Genomic DNA, 18546 nt, shown 5'->3' on the forward strand with positions numbered 1-18546 from the left:
AACTCACTCTACCTCCTTTCGAGCCAGCTGCTACTGCAGACAATTTCTTTCTTGGAAAACAGCTTTCCTTTTAGCAATCACTTCAGCTAGAAGGATATCTGAATTACAGGCCCTTATGGCAGTGGAGCCTTTCATCATCTTGCAGGCGGACAGGGTGTCCCTAAGAACCAGTCCATGTTCTTTGTGTTTCACTGTTGCAGTCCTTACAGTTGGGTTATCCTGCTGGCAGGCTATCCTCAGTCGGCCTGAATTCCAAAGTCTAGGTCCGGTGTCGGTTGCAGTCGCCTCTTCCTTGACGTCAGTGCGCCAGGGGATGTAGCCAACGCTATTTTCTTCAGTCTTTCTTGCTGCGTGGTGCCTGAAGCAAAAGCAGTTCGCAAGCCGGTCGGCCGACTCCTGAGATTTTCGTGTTCGAATTTCAGATCTGAAGTCTTCACTAAAAGCTAAGTACCCCTTTGAGGACACTTTTTTCTTGCTCCAGACCGATGTCAGAAAAAGTTAATTGTATATCTTGTGGGAAGCAAATACCTCATAAGGGCTTTCATTCTTACTGTATTCCTTGCCTAGGCCCTGACCACGACATTGCTAGTTGTCAGTTTTGTGCTAGATTTAACCAACGCACTATTAAGCATCGGTACGATTTTGCATTTCACTATTTTGGCAGAAGATTTAACTATACAATGTCTGATAGCCATCAGACTACCGGAATTCTCAAGAAACGCAAAGAAAAGGACAGACATCCGAGGTCCAAAACCGACTAGGCTTCTAAGTCAGTCGCCGGTTCTCCGTGAGGTGCCTTCACAGCCCCTGACGACCGCTACTTTAGACTCGCAGGCCGCAACCGACACCCACATGGAGTCGACCAGGTCGCTGGAAGCTCAAGGTATTGGACCTTCGGAAACTATTCCCTCAGATGAGTCGAGCCGCTGAGCAGGCATCAGCTTCTGAAGGTGTTTTCAGACCTACTCAATTATGTTAAAACGACTTCAGCTTCAAAGGCAAAGACTAAAGCACTTTTAAAGATATAGAAACAAGTACAGCAGCCTCATGGACAGGCCTCCATGCCTAAAAAAACAGATGCTCAAAATGGCCGAAGACCTAATTACTTTGATCAGGGGTTCCCATCCCCCTCCCGATAAGAGATAGAATATGAATCTTCAGATCAGGTTTCCATTTAATCTGATTCCTCTTCTGATCAGGAATACTCTCTTCCTCTCTATGAAGATTCTGATGCTGAAGAATCTATCCCTTCAGCCTCTCCTCCTGAGGATTATTCTTTTGGGGAAACTTTACATACCATGAGGGAGCATTTCCACTGGGAGAGACAAGATTATTCAGAATCTAAGAAAAGGCTCAGACTTCCTTTTACTACCACAACACAGGCCCCTAGCTATTCCACCTGTTAGACATTGTAGATGTATTTTCAGAGTCCAGTCTGACCCCTTACCTCCAGCTCCTGTTAAGCCGGAGGGGGTACCTCAGGGTTCCTGACTATCATAAATCCGTTTTAAAAAACCCTGCTACTCACCCAGACACCATCTCTCGGGGTCCCAAAGGGGTCGAGGCTTCCACTGCAAAAAAAACCCTACTTCCTCTGACAGGGATTCTAGGGCACTGGACAGATGGGGAAAAAAGATTTACACTTCCGCTACCTTGGCTATAAGGGCTTTAAATTTTCAGTTTCATATGCTCAAATATCAGCAATATATTTGTCACTGCTTAAACAGAAAATGTTGATAAATTCTGAATGTGCAGAAAACAGAAATGCAGGCTTTATTGCATGCAGCTGAACAAGTTGGAAAGCATACTTTGCAATGTGGTTTTGATTCTCTGGAGGCCTCCTGTAGGGCCACAGTTACGGGTTCTGTCATTAGGCGGCATGCTTGGTTAAAGGAACAAAATCTACCTGTATGTTAAAGCAAAATTATTAGATGCTCCATTACAGCATGATGCTTTGTTTGGTGTTAAAGAAAATGGAGGACAAAGCTAAATCTATGCAAACAGTCAAGGATTTCTTACAGGTGCAACCACCAAGATTTAGCAGACACTGGCCTACAAAGAATTGGTCCTTTCCAGTGTCAGACAGGCCACAAAGGGGCAGGTACAGTCACCCTAGAGGCAGATCCCAGCCCCAAGGTTCGTACAAGTCTAAACAATGGGGTGCTTCTACCTCCAAAACTAGTGAAGACAAATCACAGCCATACAGGAAACGGTCCCAATGACTTCCCCCTGCCTGTGCCAAGCACTTATCTTCTGGCAGCACCTTTAGGGGGAAAACTAACACTTTTTTTCCTCAAAATTGGCGCACAACCCAGGACAAATGGGTCTTAAACATAGTGTCACAAGGCTACAAGTTTCACTTCCATACCCTGCCAAGGGCAAACGGTTGGCCAGACCTGCCAAAACATCAATGGGCAGAGGCACAAAAACAGGTCTCATCCCTCATGGACATGAGGGCCATTCAACAAGTACCAGAGCAAGAGCAGGGGCAAGGATTCTATTCAAGACTGTTCTTGGTACCCAGAAAGGACGAAGCCTGGAGACCAATACTGGACCTATCTATTCTAAACACATTTGAATAGTCCAAAATTCAAAATGTTGACTCTACAGCAGCTTCTGCCCATGTTGGGCAAGAAGGCTTGGCTTGTGACTTTAGATCTAAAAGAGGCATACCTGCATGTCCCAATCAGACAAACATGCAGAAGATACCTGAGATTCAAAGCTGGCTCAATGCACTACCAATTATCTGCACTGCCCTTTAGCTTCTCTACTGCGCCCAGTTGGTCTTCACAAAGTGCCTGGTACCAGTAATTGCATACTGCAGACAAAGAGAAATACAAATATATCCTTACTTGGGCGACTGCCTCATTCAAGCAGAGAACAAGGACATTCTACTACAGCATCTGGCATTTGTAAAGAGATTACTACCATGCCTAGGGTACACAGTCAACGAACAGAAATCAAAACTAGTACCCTCTCAAGAGATGATATTCCTGGGTGCAAGCTTAAATACAACTGCCCAGATGGCTTATCTCATGCCAGACAAACAAAGGCAACTGACCACCTATTTCAAACTGTTGGCAACAAAGGCCCAGTTATCTGCAAGAAAAATTCTGCAGGCTTTGGGCTTCATGGCATCCTGCATTCTACTAATTCCATATGCAAGACTGCATATGAGGAAACTTCAATGGTACTTAAAGTGTTTGGACTAACATTGCCACAGCCTGGAAACAATAGTTACTCTCATTCCCTGCCTGCAACAGGAGTTTCAGTGGGCAAAGGCCTGTCACCAGAACAAGGGACAGACATTCACTCTACCCCCAGCCACACAGACATCAACAACAGATGCATCAGATTATGCCTGGGGAGCTCACATGGCAGGAAGATGTATTCAAGGCACATGGTCCGCAAACCAAATGCATCTACATATCAGTCAAAAAGAGATGCTAGCTGTTCAAAATGCCCTGATAGCCTTCAAAGACCTACTTCATCCGGGACAACTACTGATAGACAGACAATACCACGGTCATGTGGTATATAAACAAGCAGGGAGGCACTCATTCTTACCCCCTTTGCAGACTAGCCATGACTTTGTGGGACACAACATTGACTTACCAAGTACATCTGCAGGCACAATTCCTACCAGGAAAGATAAATACTCTGGCAGACAAAGCAGAAACCTCATGGATCCCCACGAGTGGAAATTGGATCCACAAGTCTTCAGCATGGTAACAAGGAAATGGGGATGCCCGGACATAGATCTATTTGCCTCACCTCACAACTGCCAACTGAATAGATTCTGCACAAGGACTTATCACAGACAAGCATGCAAAGTGGATGCCCTATCTTTCAACTGGAAAAACTTAACAGTATATGCCTTTCCTCCTCTGCCTTTCCTCCCCAAGGTACTCCTAAAGGTCAGACAGGAGAAGCCAAAAATGATACTGATTACCTCAGACTGGCCACGCCAGTACTGGTATCCAATCCTAAGGAACTTGTCTGTGCCCAGCCTTCACCTTACCTCAAGTGCCTCATTTGCTGTCCCAGCAGAACAATCAGATCCTGCACAACCAACTCAAGATCTTAAGTCTGGCAGCATGGCAGATAATGTAGTCATACAAAACACGCCTCTCACTAAAGCGGTGATGTCATTTTGGAGGCCAAGAGGCCTAGTACTAGAAAATCCTATGCTGGAAAATGGAAGAGATTCTGTGCTTGGAACCAGGCACAAGGAATTGACACAGCTGTACCAGATATTCCTCAGATTTTGCAATACTTAACTGAGATGCTGGACAAAGGCCTATCCTTTTCATCTATAAAAATTCATGCCTCTGCTGTTTCGGCTTATTACAATACAGAGCCACCAATCTTTTCTCATCCTTCATTAAGGCAGTACCTCAGAGGGGCCAAAAATTTAAGGCCTCCAAGGAGATCACCAATACCTGTATGGGAACTCAATTATGTCTTGGAAAAACTCACCCTGCCTCCTTTTGAGCCAGCCGCTACAGCTGATGTCAAGTTTTTATCTTGGAAAACAGCTCTGCTCCTAGCAATAACTTCTGCAAGATGAGTCTCAGAGCTACAGGCACTCATGACTGTGGAACCTTTTATCATTTTTTAAACGGACAGGGTTTCTTTGAGGACAAACCTGACATTTATGCCTAAGGTAGTGTCCAGTGTGGCCCTTAACCAAAACTATTCATCTGCCTACCTTTTATCCAAACCCACAGAATAAGGGGGAGAGAATTCTGCATTCTTTGGACATACACAGACCGCTATGCTTCTATTTCAACAGAACCAAAGCTTTCAGAAAGACAGAGCATTTACTAGTGGCATATGCTGCAGGATCACAAGGAAAGGCTATCTCAAAGCAGACCATTTCAAAGTGGATAGGCCACTGCATTTGTTTCTGCTATTCACAACATGGCAAGCCAGTACCCAAGGGCATTAGGCCACATTCAACCAGAGCAGCAGCCACTTCAGCAGCCTTCCTCAGGGGAATACCAACCAAAGATATTTTAGAGGCTGCTACTTGGAGTTCAGTGCACACCTTCACAAAGCACTGTCACTTACCACTCTACTCTAAATCCAGGGCAGGCTTTGCCACTGCAGTTCTGCAGGGCCTAATAGCCGCTCCTAATGCTATTTAGCTTCAGCCTCCCAGCCTTGGCTTTGGGATTTAACCCAGTTGTAATGACTGCAACAGTGAAACATGAACATAGTACAGTTGTGTACACTTAACATAAATGTAGATGTTAGTGTATTCAGTGTTGCACTCCAGGTTACCCACCCGCCATCCCCAATTTCTTTGCTGGAACTTATCTGTACTTCTCTCTTCTATACAACCTATGTGGTGTATTTGCTTGTAGATGAAGACAAAATATATACTTTGGTGCATGCATGTTTTATTGACATTTTTAGCCTATCCTTTTGGGGGCAAATGACATCTGGGGCAAGAAAAACTGAAAAAAAATGGCGTCTGCTGCATCTTTTATACCCCTGGCGCACTGACATCAGGGAAGAGGCGACAGCAACTGACGCCGGACCTAGACTTTGGAATTCAGGCTTACTGAGGGTAGCCTGCCAGCAGGATAACCCAATTGTAATGACTGCAACAGTGAATACACTTGAACATCTACATTTATGGTAAGTGTACACAACTGTAATATTCTTCATGTCCAAGATGGTATCCAGTGTGGCTCTTAATCAGTCCATTCATTTGCCAACCTTCTTTTCCAATCCACAGAATAAAGGGGAACAGATGCTGCATTCCTTAGATGTGCACAGACAACTTAGATTCTACTTGGACAGGACTAAACCTCAAAGGAAATCTAAACTGCTGGTGGCATTTGCTGCAGGGACAGAGTGGAAGGCTATTTCAAAGCAAACCATTTCTAAATGGATAAGCCATTGCATTCATTTCTGCTATAAGCACCATGGAAAACCTCTCACCCAGGGGATCAGACTTCACTTCGCCAGGGCTGCATCTACCTCTGCAGCCTTTCTTAGAGGCGTCCCTACCAGGGACATCCTAAAAGCTGCTACCTGGAGTTCTGTACATACTTTCACCAAGCATTATCATTTGCCAATTTTCTCTAAATCCAGAGCTGGCTTTGCCACTGCTGTCTTGCAGGGCCTTATAGCAGGCCCTAATGCTATCTAAATTCCTCCTCCCAACCATAGCTTTGGGAATCTACCCAAATGTAATGACTGCAACAGTGAAACGTGAAGAACATAGTACAGTTGTGTACACTTACCATAAATGTAGATGTTAGAGCATATTCACTGTTTTAGTCCTGGTTACCCTCCCTCCAGCCCCTTAACTTCTTTTGGCTATACCTCTACTTTCCTTTACTATGCTTAAACCTATTTTGCTGTATTTGCTTTTTTGTTAGAGGTACATCTTTGTACCTTTGTTTAATTGCTTCCCATTAGGGGGGCACCTAATATCTGGGGCAAGAAAAACTGATGTAATGTCGTCGGCTGCATGTTTTATACCCTTGATGACCTGACGTCATGGAAGAAGGGACACTAACTGACGCAGGACCCAAGACTTTGTTAATCAGGCCGACTGAGGGCTACCTGCAAGCAGATAATCCAAATGTAATGACTGCAACAGTGAATATACTCTAACATCTACATTTGTGGTAAGTGTACACAACTGTACTTTTCTGTGTGGACCACTTCCACAGACTCCTGTATCATTCAAGGTCTGCGTGTTCACTTTCCTATTTGAGGTTGATTACCCACTGGATATAAATTCACTCTGAAAAACCTATTGCTGCCATCTGAACCAGCATTGTATGCCAAACTGAAATATCTTGAGTGGAAACTGGGATTTTTTTCTTTTGTAGCTTTGAATGTGTCCAAAAACATCTCTGATTCCCCAAGAAGAAAAATTTCTGAAGACTGTTGATTCAAGTTAATATATGCAGACCAGCCTCTGAGTCCCTGGATTGCTAGGATAAATTTACTTCTTTCCTGCAATATACAGTGAACAGTCATTTTCTGATCATTGGTATCGCCAGTATTTAATGTTTCCCCTTTTGCAACAGTTTTTTTCAGCCGCAGCTCTTTCTGGTGGTGTGATTGCATTTCCACTAATAAAGATCAAGGCTGGTTTTTGATAGCCAGATTTGAACTGCGTGTAGATTATGCTATCTCACTTAAATCCTGCTGTGGAATACCAGTCCAGTTACTTAAAATGTAATGTCTGTTCCTTCCAATTTCTCTGGTATGGGCAACAGAAGGGGGAGGGTTTCTGACCGCTCTTGTCTGCTCTATGTGCCAGTTCTGTTCATCTTGAGAAGACTTATGTACAATCAGTCTATCTTTCATTTCATTCTGTAATTTTTGCAGTTTGTCAGCTCATTTGAATAGCTTTGAAAGCTGCTCCTAGTTTTCAGTCTGTGGTTTGACTTTATAACTTTACGTACTCCTCCAGGGTCTTGCTTATTTTAAGCATGAATGCATTTCATTTGCACTAAAGCTGAAACTTGAGCTGCTTTTTCTTAAACAGCTGCAAGATTCTTACCAGCTAGAGCTTTTTTCTTTTCTAGTTGATTTTTACTTTTTTTTTTAATTTCTTTTTTGGCATCTTGGCGGTATAATTACTAACCAGTAACCTAATTATATCCAAATTGATAACTTTTACTGGCAGTTTTAACTTTCACACTGGGAGAGTGCTAGTAAACATGTTACTCAGTTGTCAGATTTTTTTTATTTATATTTTTTGTATCTCGATTTTAGAGGAGGTGGCCCGTACTTCTCAAGTCATCCAGTTGGATTAAAGCCACAGGCTTGTAGTCAGCTTTGCATCTGAAACTTTGCCAGTCTGCAAGCCGTTTCCTCTTCATATGTAGTACTGAGGCAGTGCGTCCAGCTTAACACAGTGTCTCTGATAATGTGAGAGGTGAATGCTAAGTAGTGTAAGGTGTACATAAACAGTGGTGTGACCAGTCCTGCTGTAAGGCACTTAAACCCCAGCAGTGAGTGCAGAGCAGCTGATGCTTGAGGTGATGGAGATGAAGTGCCCAAAATGGTTTGTAGGCTGTACATTGAGGAAGAGGCGAGGAAAGGACATTGGAGCAAAGCCAAATAGTACCAATTGCAGAGAAGGTCGAGATTAGTTCAAAGTGGTTTGGTCTTGTGGAGGAAAGCAGAAAACTGTTTAGTGAAGATGATTTGTGAGAGAAGGCAAAATTAAATGAGGACATCCATAGAAGACTGTTTTTTGTGACCCTAGGTATAATGGTCGAAGAATGTACAAGAGTGGCACTGAATCAAGAGGTGGCAACAGTTGACACCTCGATACCATGTAGAAAAATGGGAGGAGGTGGAGATGATTATGGCTGTCAAACTTTGTTTACTTCTCAAGTACTAAGTTTGTATTAAAAAAAAAAACAAATTGAGGAAAAGTTATTCCTTTAAAACTGTTATTGTCATGCTGTTCATATTCCGTTTCCTCAACCTTCAGGTCAGATATCTTAGTTTTTTGTCACTTTAGAACAGTTTTAGTGCACTTCACTGTCCCTTCCAGAAATGGTGTCCTCATTTTTCATTCCATAATTCCAGTTACTTTGCCTGGTCTTTTATTCAATCTGTTGAAGAATTTTGAGTTTTTAAGTGAACCCTCAGTATGTTTCCTTGTCATTTTATTATTTTTCTTTTCATCCTACACAAAGAATGCAGAAGGTGCTTTTTGATTTTATTGATTTAGTTTACTTGCAACTGGATGAACAGATGAGCTTTCAAAAATGCAAGTGTTGATGATCGATCTACCCTTAAAAACACTCATCTTGTTACTTTTGTCAGAACTTGAATCCTCTGTGCCATGTTGTGATGAAGCCCTGATTTCAAGTTGCGTCTCAAGGTCGAGACATTTGAACAAACCTGCGTTTGAAAAAAAGTATCGAAGGCAGACATAACTTTGTATTGAAAAACTAACAGTGGAAACTGTTTCCTGTTGTGGTGTTAATCTTGGTGGCTTTGGAATTGCCCGCCTCTGCTGTAAATCTCTTTTTGCACACTGCTCCTGGACCCATCTCATTTGCTCACTCAACTGAGTACAGTGAGATCATATTTTGATTTTGGCTACTCCTACCAATCCCATCTCCTCTGCGGTGTACAGAGAGAGCACTTGGGAATGACATTCCCCCATAGTATCTTAATCTGCTCTGTTTCCTCTGTCAAAAAAAAAAAAAAATTCATCTGCCTTACTGTATTTGTGTTTCTTCCTGCTGTATTACCTTATTTTGCTTTTGCTTCTTCTTAAAATACTCAATTGAATTTATTCTGCTGCCTTTATTACTGCTTGTTAGCCTGATTAAATTGTAACTGTTATTCTAAGGCCCTTTGTTTAAGCACTTGGGCTTCAAACCAGTTTTACATTAAGAAGGTTTGTGGTCTGCACTGTTGTGGCAGGACAGGTAGCGTACATCCTTCTAAGTTGGGAACTGCTGATTGAAGGCTCAGTGTCTGTTATTCTAAAAGTGTGTTAGTTCTGGGTTAAGCATTTGGGCTTCAGGCCAGTTATGTTACATTAAGAAGGTTTGTGGTCTACTTTTGTGGGAGAGGCTAGATTCTGCCCTTCTGAGCTGGGAATTTCTGGTTAAAGGCTTATTGCGCATGCTTACTTGAACTGTTTCTTTCCGAAATCTGTACGCCTTGTTTGCTGTAACATAGACTAGATTCAGGCTGACTGGATCTAGCTTTGTTTGTATAACTTGTGCACTGATCCAGGCCGTCTTTTTTTGGAGAAGGTTTCTCTGTACCCTAGTGGCAGGACTGTGCAGTTAGAACTTGTCTGATTGAAGACTGCTGGAACAGGGCTCAGTTTTAAGCTTTTTAACTGGTTAAGTGGGTAAAGTGTTTTGATTGTATCTGTTCTATTTACTGAAAAAAAAATACTTGTTTCCCGCCTTTCTGAACTAGTATAGTCCAGTTTTCAGGTTATTGCTGAATCCAGGGCTGTCTTACAAGTTTCTGTGTTGCCCATACCTTACTTGGATAGAAGGAAGTTTCTCTGTTCACCTGTGAGAGAGGGGAGCTTTGAGCAGCCTATCTGTCCCTGGAGGAGTGGTTTTAGCCCAGAAGTTAGTAGTTTATTGGCCATTTTGGGCTAATTTCTATCTTTTTCACTTCCTTGCTATAGAAACCTCATTTGCGCAGTTTTTACGCTTGTATTCCACTCAGCAAGTGCCTTCCAGGTGTTCTGCAGAGTCACAAAAGAGTGACTTTGGAGTGATTAAGTATCACTTTTCTGCTTTTCTTGCTGTCTTAACTAATTCCACCTAAAACGCCAGTTTTTTTTTGCGAATCTGTGATTTAAAAAGTTTGTTATTGCTACATATTGTACTTATTTGCTGCCTGCACTTGAATTAAGTCATTTTTGTGTTTAAATAATCTGTTTAACTGTTTTAGGCTACACGCTAAATTGTGATAGCCTTTTCTATGCAGTTAAAGTTTTGTTTTGATTGTATCTACTCTATTTTCTGAAAAAAATATATATATACTTGTTGCCTGCCTTTCTGAACTAGTTATAGTCCAGTAGGTTATTGCTGAATCTAGGGCTGAGTTACAAGTTTCTGTGTTTCCCATATCTTATTGGGATAGAAGGAAGTTTCTCTGTTCACCTGTGAGAGAGGGGAGCTTTGAGCAGCCTATCTGTCCCTGGAGGAGTGGTTTCAGCCCAGAAGTTAGTAGTTTATTAGCCATTTTGGGCTAATTTCTATCTCTTTCACTTCCCTACTATAAAAACCGCATTTGTGCTGTTTTGTGCACCGGGCAGCACCATTTAGCTAGAATTAAACTATTCTCTGCTCCACGAAGTCTACTCGTCAATTTTTCCCTTGGAACTAGACAAACTTTCAACTTTAGCACTCAAACCATTCATTTCACAGTCAAGCACTTGCTTAAAACTCATAGCAAGCACTAATTAACCCTAGCACTAGACCCCACTATACTGTCCAGAAGGACAAGGCTCTCTATTCTTCCCCACCAGCCAATCAGAAAAACAGCTTACTCTACCTATTCAGGCATGTCCAAATGGCGGTTTCCTGTGTACTCTCCAGTCCAACTGGTGAATCTGGGCATTTTGAGGCAATGTTACAACTGCCTCATGTACATAGACAACCCTCTCCTCCTACCACCAAACACTAATATATGCAAGAGATGCAATTATACAGCCAAACTGGAGGCAAAGATCTCTCAACCCAAGACTGGAACTGACAGTCAAGAGGAGAAGGGTAATTGCAACACACCACCAGTCTCAGACCTAATAAACCAACACTGGCAAATAGCACACATGAATACATGAAAACATACTCTGAGGCTCTAAATAAAAATCTGCAAAAGCAACAGAGACCTCCAAAGCAGACATCCAAGCACCCGCCACACCCCATCATCAACCATGAAACACATACTTCACATAATCGGTGTGCCACGCAAAGTAACATACCCAACACACTAGTAATAGGTGACTCTATAGTCAGGCATACTGATGTCCCACTATCTAGGCTGGACAAGGAGAAGGTTACAGTTAACTGCCTGTCAGGTGCCAGGATCCGCCACATAACACAAGCACTCGGGTCACTCCAGAACAAGTACAAATACAACTGTCATTGTCCATGTTGGTGTAAATGACCTGAGATGTACCTCCTTGGACTACCTGAAAAGAGGCATGGAAGAGCTCTCTGATCATGTAGCCCAGGCCAGTATGACCCTGACCCTGAGTAGCATCCTGCCCTCACGAAGAATGATGCCAGAGTATAAAGAAAAAATGATCAATTTCAACAGTTGGCTTAAGTTTCTGGTGTCATTCAAAGGGGATCCAGTACCTGTCCACCTGGGATGACATGCTTGACGAGCCACGTTGCTTCGCAAGGGATGGCTTGCACCTGTCACCCTTAGGCTTTCGAATACTGGCCAAGGCTCTTGCTGCCCCCATAGTGCCTTTTTTAGGCAAGGTTCAAAAGACAAACCCACCACCATAAATAGCACAAGTAACCAAAAGCTGAGGGTAATGCTACTCAACGCCAGAAGTCTAAACCTCAAAATGCACGCACTCGAGGCACTCCTCAGTATGAAGAACATCGACATCTGTGCAGTAACAGAAACCTGGTTTAAGGCTCCTGAGAGCACCCCAGCGCTACTAGGCTATAACTCATACCATACCTTTTGGCCACAGAACCAGGACCGAAACACAAAAGGCGAGGGTGTATCCATATTCATCAAGGATACCCACACCTCCAGGTTAGTGGCGCAGCACAATGCATCAGAGATCATCCATGTGCAACTAACAATGGGCAAAACGGCAATCCAAATTGTAGCTTGCTACAGGTCACCCACCATGGCCCGGGACCCCCATTATGCATTTCTGGAGACACCGGGAAATATGAAGGTCCTACCAAACACCTTTAATACTGGGTGACTTCAATTACCCAAACATAAACTGGGAGAACTACTCAAGTACCAACTCCCTTGCCCAATGCTTCCTAGAATTTATAAACTCAAACGCCCTGGATCAACTAGTCAACACCCCCACCAGAGGTAACAACATATTGGACCTGGTCATCACCAGCATGGGCGAACAGTGTTCCACACCGGAATTCAACCCCTCGCTGGTTATATCAGACCATATATTAATCACTCTGGATATCCACATTCCGCCCCCACCCCAGTCAAGGAAACCACCATGAAAAACTTTTCAAAAGCAAACTTCACTTTACTTAAGACTGAGGTGGAAAGGTTCACAGCCCCCATGCTAAAGGACAGTGCTGTCCAAGCTGCTGAAACCTTTACAAAGGCACTCTATGAGCATCTGCAGGAATGCATGGATCGTGCTATCCCAAGTAAAACCAAGACTCACTCCTCCAAGAAAAGGAAACCAGTCTGGTGGACCCCTGCCATAAACAAGCTATACAACAGGAGGAGGAAACTAGTACAGAAAAGGGTAAATTCCCAGAAAGACATCCATGATCAGCATCAGCAAGAAACTATGATCCCTCATTAAATCATCCAAGGCTAGTTTCGAAAGAAAAATTGCCAATGGACTCCAAAGATAACCACAAAGCGTTCTTTAGCTATATCAAGAACCTAAGTGGAAACTCTCAGATCTGCTCTGAGTTAGTGCAGAATGGCACAAAATACACTGAACCGACTGATATTGCAAACATTCTGGCAGACAGGTTTAGTGCAAACTTCACCCCCCAAAGGGCCCATAAGCATACCAGAAGAATGTAGGGCCTCGTCAATCACAGATGCACAGGTTAAAACAGCCCTATCCAAAGCCAAAAACACAGCTTCAGTGTGACCGGACGGGTTCCCAGGCTGTGTCTTACAAGAGCTCCAAAATGAACTAACCCTTCACCTAAACACACTGTTCAAACTCTGCCTCTCTACAGGCTACGTACCCATAGAGTGGCACACAGCAGCAGTTATCCCGCTCCACAAAGGTGGAGCCACAATGGACCCCGGGAACTATCGCCCTATAAGCCTGACTAGCCTGGTCTGCAAGGCTATGGAACACATCGTCATGGAACTCGTTAACAGGGTCATTGGGAACCTCCAAACCTTGGACCCTACCCAGTTTGGTTTTGTTAGGGGCAGATCATACCTCCTAAACCTGGTGGACTTCTTTGAGACTGTTACCAAGGCATTAGACGAGGGAAAGGAGGTCCACACAGCTTTTGACACAATTCCCCATGCTAGTATTATAGACAAGCTCACCAGCTTGAACATATACCCCTACGTCATGAGATGGGTTGCCAACTGGCTCATGGATAGAACCCACATGGTGGGAGTTGCAGGCTCTAAGTCCGACTCTAAACCGGTTACAAGTGGCGTCCCCCAAGGCTCAGTCCTAGGACCCCTCCAGTTCGGTATATACTTCTCAGAGGTACAGGCAAGCATAGGACGACTATGGTTGACCAAGTTCGCAGATGACTGCAAACTAGGGGCCGTAATTGATTCTCCGGCTGATAGACACCCTTCAGATGGGTCTCACTGAGACGGATACCTGGTGTCAAAATCATGGCCTCAAGCTAAATGCCAAAAAGTGCATAGTCATCCCCTTTGGATAAAACAAAATACCCGCGAACTACCACATAGGTGGTAGTCCCCTAAATACAGAAAATGTAATAAGGGATCTGGGGACCCAAGTAGATAGTAATCTCTCCTTTGATGATCCTATTGCCAAGGTGGTTAGAAAATCCTATGTGGCCCACCTAATCACAAAAGGGTTTGCATCTAGAACAAAAGAGGTTATTGTGCCTCTCTACTCATCACTCATTAGACCCATCATAGAATACAATGCCCCATTTGGGATGCAACAGCTGGAAAGGCCACAATTACCTCACCAAGAGGATTATTAGCCTCAAACAGATGCCCTATGCAGCCTGACTCAAACTCCAGCTGTACTCAGTTGCATACCGCTTACTCAGAGGTGATCTCTGCCTGACATACAAGGCCATGTCCAACCCAGAGTTGATGGACATGCTCCACTTAAAAAAAAAAAAAAAAAAATCCCAAAGCCACACGCTCTAGAGATGTAAACCTCACCACAATGATAAATAGGACATGCTGGAGGGATAGATTCCTATCCTAGAGACTCCCCATGCTTTGGAACAAGATTCCAATATACATCAGGCAGAGCCCCTCACTAACGCTCTTCAAGAGAAACCTTGGGTGGATGGGAAACGGAAAATTTACCCTGGGGATCACTGCACTGGCACTGCTGGACAGTGGTGCAGGGAACAAATGGCACTGCTGGACAGTGGCGCAGGGAACTGATGGCTCTGCTGGACAGAGGCTCAGGGAACTAATTAAGGGGATGGCGAAAGCCAACACATTCTGGCTAGGCTTATAACTGCCCTTGGGCAGATAGCCTAGTACTTACCTATGAACTGTCAGCAAAGCAGACCTTGAGTCTTCCCTGGAAGACTCACTATTTTTGGTGACCATCACTTTAAGCAGGAGAGGAAGTTGCATTCCCTGTCTTTCAGGCTTCCTTATGTAGTTTTTGTTGTATTTGCATTTGGAACTAATGCAGCCTTTATGCTGAACCTTTCACAGTCCAAAAATGGTCTGTTTTTCTTTCCCCATTATTCAAATAGATGAAAATATAAACTATGTACTGTCAGCATCCACAGGTAATTAAGATGTTACTTCAGCCGCACTAAATAAGCGAGACATGATCAGCAGCTGTAAGTCACATTTCCCCACAGCTTCTTGCAAATGTTACATTGTTTGGGTGCCTGTCTGAAGTACTGCTACTCATCTAGTAAATCAAATCTCTGCTGTGAAGACTCGAAGCTTATTCTACCAGATCTCTAGCGACCTCCATCTTTTCTTGAAATGTCAGCGTGCTGCCACTTCCTAACTTGCCAAATGTTCCAAGCTGGTGTCATTTCAAGGTCAAGCACCTCCTTCGTGATCTTTATTCTCTGTGGTATCCTTTTTATTTCACCCAGGCTGTAGTATTGCAGTGTGCAGACAGGATCAGGTAAGATACGATAATTTTTTTTTAATTACTGTCAGAAATCTTCTGATTTTACTCTGTACTGTAAAACGTACCCCCTCCCCAAAGATAGACTTCCTCACATTGACCTGGAGGACATACATAGCCAGTATTCCATGGTGAGGGGTGAAGAGTGCACCTTGTTATATGGAAATCTATTCAGTTTAGTTAATTTTGTCAAAAGATGGGACGTTTAGATTCCTCCTTTTTCAACCTATTTGATCTGTAGATTGTGGAAAAATGCATTATGGAAGTGAGTGGAAGAGCTTGAACTTGAGATATACTTAAAGATGCTGAAAATCTGATTGTGTCACTGCCAGTGCAGCGTACAGACTGACTGAGAAAGTCAGTAAGGTCTATTTCAGTAATAACACACCTTTTGTTGTACCTCCATCAGGGAGCAGTGATTACTTACCCTGTAATGCTTTTAGACCTTACAAAGCGTTTGGCTGTTCAGCAGTTTAAACAAGTTATTATTTACCAAATTAAGACTGTGGCTTTTCAGATACTGTGTGTGGTTTCTTTGAAAAAGAATATTCACAGCTGCTTGAGGGCAGTCCTTCACTACTGCACCAAGTCGGTTCCATGTGAATCTCTTCTTGGTCCTCTGCTTCCCCCTTAGTTATTGGATCATCAAACTCAAAAGTTTCTACAGGATGGCTTTAAACTTCTACAGAATTGATTGTATTACAACAGCTTCTGCATTACCTGTCAAGTTAGTCATGCTTTTAGGGACACAAAAAAGCTACATAATGTTTTACTTCTCAAAGATCTAGATTTTCCTTCCTTCTGTAGAAGAGCAAAGATACAATAAACCAAACTTTATCCTTTCATTTCCAAAGCTGTAGTGGTAGAGGTGTTTAATCACCTTGAAACTGCTTAAAATTCCTTATACCGAGTACAGCAGCCTGAAAAGCAATGGCAGTTAACATCCTCATTCCAAGGCTAGAATATGCCCTACTAGTCATAGCTCGGAATCCTGCTGAAAAAGTGTGGTCACCTAAAAAAAAAAAAAAAAAAAACTGGAAAGATGCTTTGGTTTGTGTGTCTGACCCCAAGTCAGGGGTGTCACTGCTGTAGTATTCAGAAGGTGTGCTGGATATCCATGGACGAAAGATCTCCCACCTTGTTTTGCTCCTCATTTTCAAAATCCTGTGATTTGCACTGCTGCCTTATGTCCTTGCTATCCTTCCATTCCACTTATTGCGTAGAAATCAGGATGTCTTGCAACCTGGCAGATCCCCTATTCCAAAGTAGCACCTGCAACCGGGAATGCCTTTCCAGCTGCAGTATGAAAAATTGATCTTCCCCAGTTTTGTAAATTAGCTCTGAGCACCGTAACAGCAAAACTAAATGCAAATGGTTATTTTAGAGTGTAATTCTTAAGCGCCCTCAGTCATACTAAACCACATCTGACTTCAGCAGTATAAACTTCATTTCTAAGAGGTCTTATTTTATCACTGGCTACTGCATATATTTAATGCCTGTAGATGTATGGTGGTATTCCTAACGGATTAAATATTTATTGTACATTGTTTAATATTTACTTGTAGGCCGTGGTGGTGCAGCGGTTAGCGTTGTCACCTCACAGCAAGAGGTTCTGCGGTTTGATTCTCGGCTGGAGCCACTTGTGTGTAGTCTGAATGTCCTCCCCGCAATTGAGTGACATTTAAAGACATGCGGGTAGGTGCTTGAGTGAATGTGTGTGCCTTCTTTGAAGGTTGGGCGTCGGGCTGGTATCTCTGCATCGTAAAAATCCACTGCCAATCCTTAGTGGACCGGAGTTCTGCTGTGGCGACACCTAACCAGGAAAAGCCAAAAGACATTAGTTTTAGTTTCATATTTACTTGTGCTTTGTGCAATTTATTTCATGTTCTACAGAAGGTGTGTTATTTAATTATTTATTGCATTTGTTAATAGGGAAAGTCCACTGTGCCTGAAATTATCCCATTTTCAGTGGAGGTCTGGAGAGAAAAACTCCACAAAGATGCATACAAAGAGAATGAAATCACGTAGATAGAAGAAAAAATCGTACAGTTACATTGCATGAGACTGGTAAATAGAAGAAATGGTGCAAGAAAAAAAAATACAATCATTGACCTATCAAAATCATATAGTACAATTACATTGCTAGAATTTCTGTAATGGAAGCAATGGTGTCAAGGTTAGAATATGCCCTACGAGTCATGGCTAGGAATCCTGCTGAAAACATGCACTCACTTAAAAAAACTGAAGATACTTTGGTTTATGTATTTGGCCCCAAATCAGGGGCATCACTGCTGTAGTATTCAGAAGGGATTAATCTTTTAAACCATGTTTATAAACCATGTTTAAAATGGTCTTTTGCTTGAGGGTCATTTGACCAGGTCATGTAGCATAACTGAAATAAAATATTTGTGCAGCAGCTATGTGAGCCACACTGAATGCTTTCACAAGACACCATAAATGCTAGCAGACTCTGTAGATGGGCCTTCTAGAAGAATATAAGCTTAGAGTTTTTTTTAATAGCTGCCACCCATGTTTACCTGTGTAGTATTATGGATGCTGATGCATTTTATCTCACTTGCTTCCTGAATTTGAATCCTTTCTTTCCTCTGTAGGTGTCCATGCATGTAGGGGCTGGTTGCTGATTCACAGTTTGAGTGTTGAGTCCACTCTGTTAAGATTATTATTTGAGAAATGACAAAGTGTCTTTCCAGGAATGTGTACCAAGAAGCCAGCCTAAATTGTAGATAACACTGGCTCATGTGATTTCACACACAACTTCATTCCTTAAAGTTAAATGCTTGCCGATTTGACAAATGGTCACTTTTGTCTTTGAGTATCAGTATGTTTCAGAATTCAGTCTTTGTATCTTTTCATGCGTAGTTAGCTCTACGTTAGAAACCTTTACTTTTATTTCAGTGAAATGGGTTTGAAACCAAGCTTTGATTGCTGCTCGGAATACCAAAGCAAACTCTTCTCTGGGATGGCCCCTTTTAATTTTGAGAGGGATTATGGTTCATTGGCATAATCTGTTAATATTTGAG

General features: G+C 42.8%; 1 protein-coding gene across 5 annotated transcripts in view; it reads left to right on the forward strand.

Moving 5' to 3' along the window:
* Positions 1-18546, forward strand: part of FBXW11 (F-box and WD repeat domain containing 11) — a 2367054-nt gene that overhangs the window by 1096485 nt on the left and 1252023 nt on the right. The gene's annotated exons all lie outside the window — the stretch shown is intronic.

Source organism: Protopterus annectens, chromosome 4.part0 (genome assembly GCF_019279795.1).
Source record: "Protopterus annectens isolate FY-2018-M chromosome 4.part0, PAN1.0, whole genome shotgun sequence".
Classification (NCBI taxonomy): domain Eukaryota; kingdom Metazoa; phylum Chordata; order Ceratodontiformes; family Protopteridae; genus Protopterus; species Protopterus annectens.